At 51.7% G+C, this 9,442-nt stretch overlaps 1 long non-coding RNA gene across 1 annotated transcript; it reads left to right on the plus strand.

The window, feature by feature from the left end:
- Positions 1–1,192: 1,192 nt before the first annotated feature.
- LOC311632789 lies at positions 1,193–8,943 on the plus strand. Its single transcript, XR_014796823.1, has 3 exons — positions 1,193–2,956; positions 3,891–7,285; positions 8,023–8,943. It is a non-coding gene; the product is annotated as an uncharacterized lncRNA (long non-coding RNA).
- The last annotated feature ends 499 nt before the right edge of the window (positions 8,944–9,442 follow it).

The raw sequence follows: 9,442 nt of genomic DNA on the forward strand, positions 1-9,442 counted from the left end.
AGGAGACTTCTGGGTACGGTAGTACGCGAGGCCATGCGGCTACCAGGAAGTCGGGGTGCCGGGACCGGGTGGGGAGGAAAAAGGCGACGTAAAAAGGCTGGGAAACCCAGTGGCGGGGGAACGCCGTCCCAGACATAAACTACAAGTCCCAGAGTGCCTCGCGCTCCAGGCATTTTAAGGCTCTTCTGTTGGCTCAGCCGGAGCCGCTGCTCCGCCTCCGTCCAGTCCGAGAGCGGTTTCTTCAACTGCGGCTCCGGCGGAGCTCTGGCTCCGCACGGTGTCCGGGCCGGCCCGGCGCTGGTCCGAACGGCGGGCCCGCGGACGCCAACCGCCGCCCCGCGCCCAGGGCCGGCGCAGCCCCGCAGGCCTGCGGGCGCGCTCCTCCGCAAGCAGGTATTCCCAGCCTAGGCCGCCCGCTTTGCAAAAGCTTTACCGGTTTTAAAGGTTTCCTTGATCTCCCTGGAGAGGGTAAGGAGTGGTCCTGCATTAAAATGACTCCTTGAGTCGGCGCAAGGTGCATTGGCAATGCCCTCCACCCCCCTATTTACTTATTAGAGTGAAAAAAAAAAATAACCTCTGGGCAGAGACGTGCCAGACCTAAGGCTGTGTTTACAGAGACCCGGCCTGGAGACGCGGAACGGAGCCTTGATGGGCACGTGGGAAGCCACGTCCAAACCGGCGCTCGCCCTGTAGTCCCCCTTCCCCACACCCCCACCCCCAATCCACAGTACTCTCCCCCCTACCTCCGCCGCGACCATCTCTAGGAGGACGTTGTGGAGTTCATACCCCTCTGGAAGCTTATGAAGGACGGTGGCACCGAGGACGGTTTTCAGCCCCGAGCTCAGCGGGCCCGGTTAAACCGGCCCGAGTTAGAGCGCGGGCCCGCGCTCCTGCGGTTCTCGGGTTGGATTCCTGCCGGTTCGCTCCGGGCCCCCTGGACAGCGTGCATGCCAGTCAGTGGATAAAAGGACGTGTTTTTTTCTCTCTCCCCCTCCCTCTCTGAAAAGCAATGGTGGGAAATGTCCCCAGGTGAGGAGTAACGAATAAATATATAAAACAGTGCCTCGAGCGTTGGTTCTACCAAGGTACAGAGGGCCTGCTCTGCCAGCTGCAGTCTGCCGGTACCACCGAATCCTAATCCCCAGGGGAGTCAGCTGTAGCCAAAGCGGCTCATGTCGATATGAAGCGGGAGGGTGTGTTTCAACGTGGGCGGCTTCCAAGAGACCCTGACAAGGGAGCTGAGCCCCATGGAGAGTCAGTGGGAACAGCAAAGGCCCACTGAGGCCAAGGCGCAGAGCTGAACTGTTTGGTTTCCCCCCACCCCAGGGAAGAAATGGGGGAAGGCAAGAATGCTGGACGCTTGTGTAAGAGAAGGGAGGAAGGAGGGTTTCTGAGGAATTGCCCCAGATTTGGGGCAGCCCTAAGAAAGCTTTGGCTAGGCCCCTGGGGAGCCCCGTGCAGAGACTGCCCCATGAGGAGTCCCCGCAGACCTGGCGCTGCCCCAGGACCCTGCTCCCTCAGTCTCGGGGGAAGGCCGGTCCCTGCATGAATGCTACACCGGAAGTTAAGTTGCTGTCTTCTAGCCTGGAGAAGACCTGGTTAAAATTATGTCCCACGAACTCCACACCTTGTAGCAGGCTCTCTTGCAGGAAGGTCTAGTGACCTTCGCGGTCACCAGAGTCACACACCAGAAGCTCGTATGGGCAGAGCTTTGTTTCTGGGCCCTTGTTCTATTCCACCGGCCAACCTCCCTGTGCCTGCACCAATGCAAAACTTCCTCCTCCTAAGTTCAAATCCTGGCAGGTTAGTCTCCACCTTCCTGCGCTTTACAGTGTCCTGGCTATTCTTGGTCCTTGACTCGTCTGTATGGATGAAGCAGAGAAGTATACCAGATGTGTATTGTAGCAGGTAATGCAAGCAGTTGTATGGATTATTATAGGAATGCATGATTTCAGGCTCAGAGAGTTCTGGGACATAATTTTAATAACCCAAGCAAGAAGAACCAAAGAAAAAAGAGTCCGGCTGGTGTGGCTCAATGGTTGAGGATCGAGCTATGAACCAGAAGGTCACAGTTTGATTCCCAGTCAGGACACAAGCCTAGGTTGTGGGCTCGATTCCCAGTAGGGGGCGTGCAGGTGGCAGCGGATCAACGATTCATCATTGGCGTATCTCTTCCTCTCTGAAATCAATAAGAATATATTTAAAAGGGAAGAAAAACACAAAAATAAAACAATAGTCCAGCAAGAGATACAGATTGAGTGGATTTTAGCCAGTAGCAATAGGAAAAGACAAAGTTATGGATTCAAGATAACTAGTGTAAATTCTGCTTTCCTAAGTGGAGCCGATTGATACAGTATTATTATATCCATTTTACAGATGAGAAGACTGAGGCTCAGGAGATTGAAATGTGCCAAAGCTCACTGCTAATAAGGGCCCCAGGCTGATTCCAGAGCCCTTGCTGTATAACATTATTAATCTATAGCAATAGGTGATTGTACTGTATAATCAGCAGCGTGTTGTAGATTATGATGATGATTACTTGATGTCACCTCTATAGGAAGGGTTCTGTTTAACGTTCTGAAGGCCCAGCCAGTGAGCCAGCAGAGGGAGCTCTGTCCCTAAGGACCAGGACAGCCGCGCTCACCCAGCTGGGAATAAGGCTGACGATGCGGATCAAAAGGACTGGCTCTGGCTGAGTGTCAGCCTATAAACCAGGAGATCACAGATTCCCGTGGAGGGGAGGGAGGCTCGATTCCCAGTTCGGGACGTGCAGGGGGCACCCAATCAGTGATTCATCATCAGTGATGTTTCTCTCTCCCTCTCTGAAATTAAAAAAATAAAATAAAAGGACTGGGCGAGTCTTCAGCCCTTCATCACAGGAGACTGTAGGCTCCTGAGCCGGAGGGAAAGGAAGCATTAACATGAAGCCCCACAGGTTGCATCGGTTTAAATTATGGTGAGCTGGAGGTGCTCTGTTTGAAGAGGGTTCCCTCCAGGCAGAGGGATCCATGGTCCCTTCCTGCCCTCCTCCCACCTGAGCCGATTCCATCCTGATGTTAATGAGCTTCTCTGGAGTGGGCCAGATTTGCCAGTGGACAGAGTCTCTGAGTAAAAGGGATCTCGGGATAGGTGTGGCTCTCTTTCCTATGAAATAGTAACAAGAATAAGGAAGGGCAGCCCTGCTCCCTGAACACTTAACGACCTTCTCCCTCCTCCCTTCCTCTTTGACCTGCACCAGCCCTGGTTCTGAGGTTCCCTTGATCTTGACCTCTGGGTATATCCCTACTTTCCCTTTCATCACAGCCACAAAATCTGATATGCAAGTATGAGCTCTGGGGTAGTAAATCTTAGACCTCAGAACCTGTAAACAGGTTTCATAGTTCAACCAATACCAGGAAAAGGGGCAGTGCCCAGCCGCCTCCTCCTTGACTGAGGTTTGGAGTTACCTGGCATTGCCTCCTGGGTACATGCACCTGCCGTGGAACTTGGTCTAGGTAGAAGGGACAGGCCAGAGGTAGAATCTGGGTGTTCTTGACTTCCCCTAGCCAAAATGCCACTTTAAAACATGTTGTCATGTGTAACACATACAAAAGAATATATAAGAATAATAAAAAGTGGAGTCTCAGGAGCCCGCGTTATTATTCTACGCAGTCTGTCTTGCTGTGTCCTCTGACCCCGATGGTACCAGACATTTGTCTCTGGTGGGTGAGTGCTCAATGAGTGGTGAGCCGGTTGATTGGAAATCCATGGAGAACCTTGATGTTCTGGAATCTGGAGCCTCTAGTGGGCTCTGGCCTGCTGGAGAGGATTTAAAACCACACCTGCTGTGGCTGCTGCCTCCACCACCATCACCTTCTCTGTTCTCCTTCCTTTCGGTGCGCTCTCCACAGAGAACTCAAGTGACCTTTTTGAAAAGATGGAAACAGACTACATCGTTGTTTGGCCTAGAGTCTGTGGCCTCCCATGGCAGTGAGAAGGAGATCCAGATCTGCTGGGGTCTCTACAGCCACGCAAGCATGGGTCCCCTTGGGACAGTTTCTCCTGCTCTTCCTCACCCCGATCCGCCACCGGGGATTGTCTCAGTTCACCAAACAGAGCCCTCCTCACCCACAGCCTCACCTTCGTTCTTCCTTTTGCCTAGAATGGTCTTCCTCACCTCTTCCTGGAGCTGGGCCCTTCTCATCTATCAAGTCTCAGCTCGTGAGTCCCCTCCCTAACCAAACGGAAAGTGGGGTCCCCGGCCACTCCCCATTTATCACTTTATCCCATGTGGGTGCAATCGCAAGCTGTTTCTTTTGCTTATGCCTGTCTGTCCCCATCGAGAACCTTGCAGGACAGGGACCCTGTCTCGTCTTGTCCACCCTCTCTCCAGCTTCCACCACGGAGCCTGGTGCGTTCAGCAGACTTCACATGCCAGATGCTATCTAACCAGGGCCCTGGGGCCGGAGCGGAAGTCCTGCCAGACATTCCAGGGAAACCCAGAGCTCAGCAGAACCAGGAGCTGCAGCTCTGGCCCAACCCAGTTCCCAGCACCCGGCCTTCCATCAGAATTCAAATGGGTCCCAGGAGTCAAAAGTAGTTGAAATGCAGAGCCAACAGCAATTTACCTCCACAAATTGGACTCCCTGTTGCTCGCGGGATTAATCTGGTCTCAGGCACTACCACTTCAATTAAGACTCGCACACTTCAAAATACCTCTGCACAGCGGGACGCTGATTGAATTCAAGGAGCCAGGAAGCCAAATAGAAAAATAATAGTAAAACCAGTGATCCTTTTATATTGCCGTTAAAAGCTCGAACAAACAACTACTACACTTCCTTTAATATTCTGTTCTGTTCCAGTTTAATCTGGAATAAGCATAGTAACCTACTCTGTTTTTTTAACCCAGCAGGTAGGTATGTCTAGTCTGGTCCATAGTGCTCCCGATTTGAGGTTCCAGTTTGCCTCTCGGCAGTGCTGTTGGCACACAATGTGGGTCAAGTTTATGATTTGTGAATGTTGAAAAGGATGTTTGAATTATTCAAATGAATGCATATGTTTTAGAATATAAAACCTCTGAACAGATATGTAATAATATATTTCAAATGCTCTCCTTTGGTCATAAATTGTGGGACATCAGTCAATGAAAAACTGGCCCATTATTTAAAAAGAATGTGGGCGATCAATATGCATTAATATGGAAACGCTCAAGATGATTATTCACTGAAAACGACACTGCAGAGCATTAAGTATAACGTCTCTGTGTGCATGGATATGCAGATGTGTTTTTCTTGGAAGCATGAAATGTTCCTGGAAAAAGACCCTCCGTCATCTCTGGAAATGGAATGGCTGCGATGATAATCACTAACCCGTCAGATGCTGCTCTCCGCCAGGCATTGCACCGAGTATGCTTCCAATGCCTGCGTTTAATCTCCAGGTCACCCTGGGGGAGCTGTCCCTGCTGGCTCCTTTGCAGGTCAGGAAGCTGAAGGCAGGAAAAAGGAAAGGATCCGGCCTGTGTCCCGGATTCCTTGAGGTATTTTTTAAAACCTTGAATCTGCATTACTTCTGTCATAAAAACAAACTCCTTAATAATTTAAAATCATTCCCTCTTGGATTCTGAAACCGAGAGGGGCAGTGGGAATTTCAGTCTCCAGTTCCATCAGAACAGCGAATGCAAACGCTGGTTGCGTCACTTCCAGCAGGTGCCCTTCTCCTGGCAGCCTGGTCTGGAGAGGCGGGCAGCACCTGCTCCAGCCATGAGCAGAGTTCAGCAAAACGGGAGCGCAGGAGGGAGGAAAAGCCGGCGGGAGGGGCTTCAGGATCAACCACTCCGTTTCCTAAGCGTGTGATGACGAAGAGCTGACCCCACTGCCACCGTGGGGCCGTGAAAGGGGGCCTCCAAGTGGCCAGAACAATTCAAGATTAGCCACTGGCTGCAGCCTTTTATCTGGGCACCTGGAAAAAGAAAATTATTATTAAACACTCATTGTGATGCCAGACCTCACACTCATACTTGGTTTGACACCCACAACAGCCCGTGAGCAACATCATCCCCATTTGAACAGAGAATCTGGCGCTTCGTGAAATACATTAGTTTAAGTCCCACAGCAACCTACAGGGTTAGGACTTGAACTCAGGGCTGTCTGGCTCCCGCTGACTCCCGCTCTGGGTTCCCAGGGGTGGGCTGGTGGCAGCCGCGTGTCACAGGTTTCATTCGCTCAGCCCTCCCTCACTAGGCACCCTTCACCCAACTGTGTAGGATACAAGCCAATGAAATGGTGCGAAGTTCCTGCCCCACGAGCCAGGCCCTGCCTGCTCCTCTTCACCTTCGCCGTCTTCATCTTTGCCTTCGCAGAAGGAACGCTGAGCAAAGCAGAATCTGCCCTCGGGTCGCCCTGTGGCCACCGGCCTCGGGCCCTCTCACTGCCCTGAATCTTGTTCCTGTGGCCAGAGCCGAGACCTTTCTGGATTGATTGCGGTGTCCACAAGTCCCGCTCCTGCTCCGGCTCTGGCTCCCCAGCCGCCTCAGACCAATCTGCCCCCGCTGAACCCTCATTCTAACACCTGGGCCCATTCCCCTCCACGATGGAGCTTGGCAATGAGAGTGCTTGGCCCCGGCATGTCTTGTGAGGGCTCATGCCCTAGAAATCTAGCGGCGTGAAGATATGCCCCCAGCGCCGTTCGCAGAGGACTTCCTGATGCTGAATGATGTGACGGGCAAGTGTGTACCCGGCTCATCTCATCTTGCACTTGAATCCTGAGCTGCCTGGAATGTGTGTATGCACACGCACACACACAGGCACACAGGCACACACGTCTCAGACCTTTGGGTCTCGGCTTGCTTCTACCTGAAGTGCCATTCCCACCTTTCTTCACACTACTGACTTAACCAACTCCAATGTCCATCACCTGCTCAACACCATGCTGGGCACAGCCTTCACTGCACTGGGGTTTGCCGCCCACTCCCCTGCCCCTGGCCTGTTACATGGAAACCGTCCCCCACGTGGACCCCAGGTCTTTAAGGACGGAGCTCAGAGTGGGCCCCCGGGCATTGCTCAGTCTCACTGAGGTCTGGCCTGTGCAGGCGCTCCAGCAGGTATGTCACTGTCCAGCCTCCAGGCGGCCTCTTCACAAGGCTCCCAGTGGGCCGCTTTAACAGAAGTGCCATGGCTGCCGCCCACCTGAGGTTCATCTGCAAGAAGCTGTGATGGGAGCAGCTTTCTGGATGGAAAATTTGCTTTTAGCTGTGGCCTGGTCCTTCCGGCTGATCACAGGAAACCATCTCTGCGCTGAACCCGGATGGGTGTGTGTACCCGGCTGAGAAATGTTCCTCCTGTCTGTGGCCCCAAAATGTCTGGCACTCACTTTGGAGGAAAACAGAAAAATAGGCTACTGCAGCCAGCTAGGCTCAATTTTATTTCTCTTAAAGTTTGCTTTTTAGTTTTTTCCCCTAAACAATGGCGAGAGGAATGGGGGTCTGCCGATTTTAACCTGGAGTTGTGGGGGGACCTTTGCTGTTCAGGAGACTGGGTGCCACTGCCACTGATTTTAAAAGTTCAGGCTCAGCCGATGTGGCTCAGTGTTGAGTATCGACCTGTGAACTAGGAGGTCACGGTTTGATTCCCAGTCAAGGGTCAGGGCACATGCCCATGTTGCAAGCTCCATACTCAGTATGGAGCATGCAGGAGGCAGCTAATCAATGATTCTCTTTCATCATTGATGTTTCTATCTCCTTTCCTCTCTGAAATCAACAAAAACATATAATATATATATATATATATATATATATATATATATATATATATATATATATATATTAAGTTCAGGAAAAACCCTAACCAAACTGGTTTGGCTCAGTGCTCGAGCGCTGGTCTTTGAACCCAAGGTGCTGGTTTGATCTGACAAGGGCACATGTCTCAGTTGCAGGCTCCTCCCAGCCCAGGCCGTGGTCGGGCTCATGCAGGAGGCAGCCGATGGATGAGTTCCTTTCACATCGCTATTTCTCTCTTTCCCTTTCTCTTACACGCTCTCTAAAATCAGTGGGAAAATACCCTCAGGCATTTTTCAGAAGCCCTGTGAGTGGCCCTGGCGTGGGTGTATTTCTGGGTCTCGGGCAGCACCTGCTCACCCATGCCAGGGAGCCAGCAGGCAGGGGAAGAGACCCTCCGTATCAGTCAAGATGGCCGCCTCCTGCCAATGGACGCAGAACTCTGGGAGGGAGGGCATGTATGGGTGCGGGGGGACAACGGTAAGATATGTACACATATAATACCTAAAGAAAAAATGAAAGAAAGAAAAGATTGCCGCCTCCTGATGCCGGCGCCAGGAGAGCGCGGAAGCCCCGCCGGCCGCTGGCCGTGAGCTCAGCTCCCTGACTCATCCCCTGCCGGCGGATGCTGCGTGCCGAGCTCTGTAATTAGTTAATGAACTATCTGAATGATATTTCTCCGGTCATTCAACCAGCCCCATCCTCGGTGGTAACTGGATTTGAGGTTATTTAAAAACATTACTGTATCCAAATGGAGTTTGCATCAGCGGACAGCGTGGTTGGTAGTTCCCCTGTCCCCGGTGAAGCTAACGGGCGCTATAAACTGCCTGGTGAGTCGCGCAAAACGGCGGCTCCTACAGCATCCGTGAACCCTTCTCCCCACCCCGAGGGCAGGCGTCTCTGCCAGGAACAGCCACCCTCTGAGAGGAGGAGGGAGCAACCTGTGGCCAGAATCCAGCTGAACTTGGTTTAGGGCCGTGCTCGGCAAACTGCGGCTCGTGAGCCACATGCGGCTCTTTGGCCCTTTGAGTGTGGCTCTTCCACAAAATACCACGGCCTGGGCCACCCTATTTTGAAGAAGTGGCATTAGAAGAAGTTTAAGTTTAAAAAAATGTGGCTCTCAAAAAGAAATTTCAATCGTCATGCTATTGATATTTGTCTCTGGACGAATGAGTTTGCCGACCACTGGTTTAGGGAGACTTTTCAGACGAGGTTCTCCACTGATTTGATCATCATCTTCAGATGTGAATGAATTCTTCCTTATCTCTCTTTTTTTTTTTAATATATATTTTATTGATTTTTTTACAGAGAGAAAGAAAGAGGGATAGAGAGTTAGAAACATCGATGAGAGAAAATCATCGATCAGCTGCCTCTTGCACACCCCCTATTGGGGATGTGCCCGCAACCAAGGTACATGCCCCTGACCGGAATCGAACCCGGGACCTTTCAGTCCACAGGCCTACGCTCTATCCACTGAGCCAAACCAGTTTCGGCTCTTCCTTATCTTTACAAGAAAATACACTGCCACGGATCTTGGTTTGCCTTCCTTTACACCGTTTTGGAAAATATTTGTGTGAAACAGTTAAAAGCATGGGCGTGGCTTACTGAACATCTCCAAGCCTCCGTCTCCTTGTCTGTAAAATGGGAATCATCGTAGCTGTGGGAGTGAGAGTTGACATTGTAGGGCTCATC

This window comes from Pipistrellus hanaki (genome assembly GCF_964339955.1).
Source record: "Pipistrellus hanaki genome assembly, chromosome: 14".
NCBI classification, from domain to species: domain Eukaryota; kingdom Metazoa; phylum Chordata; class Mammalia; order Chiroptera; family Vespertilionidae; genus Pipistrellus; species Pipistrellus hanaki.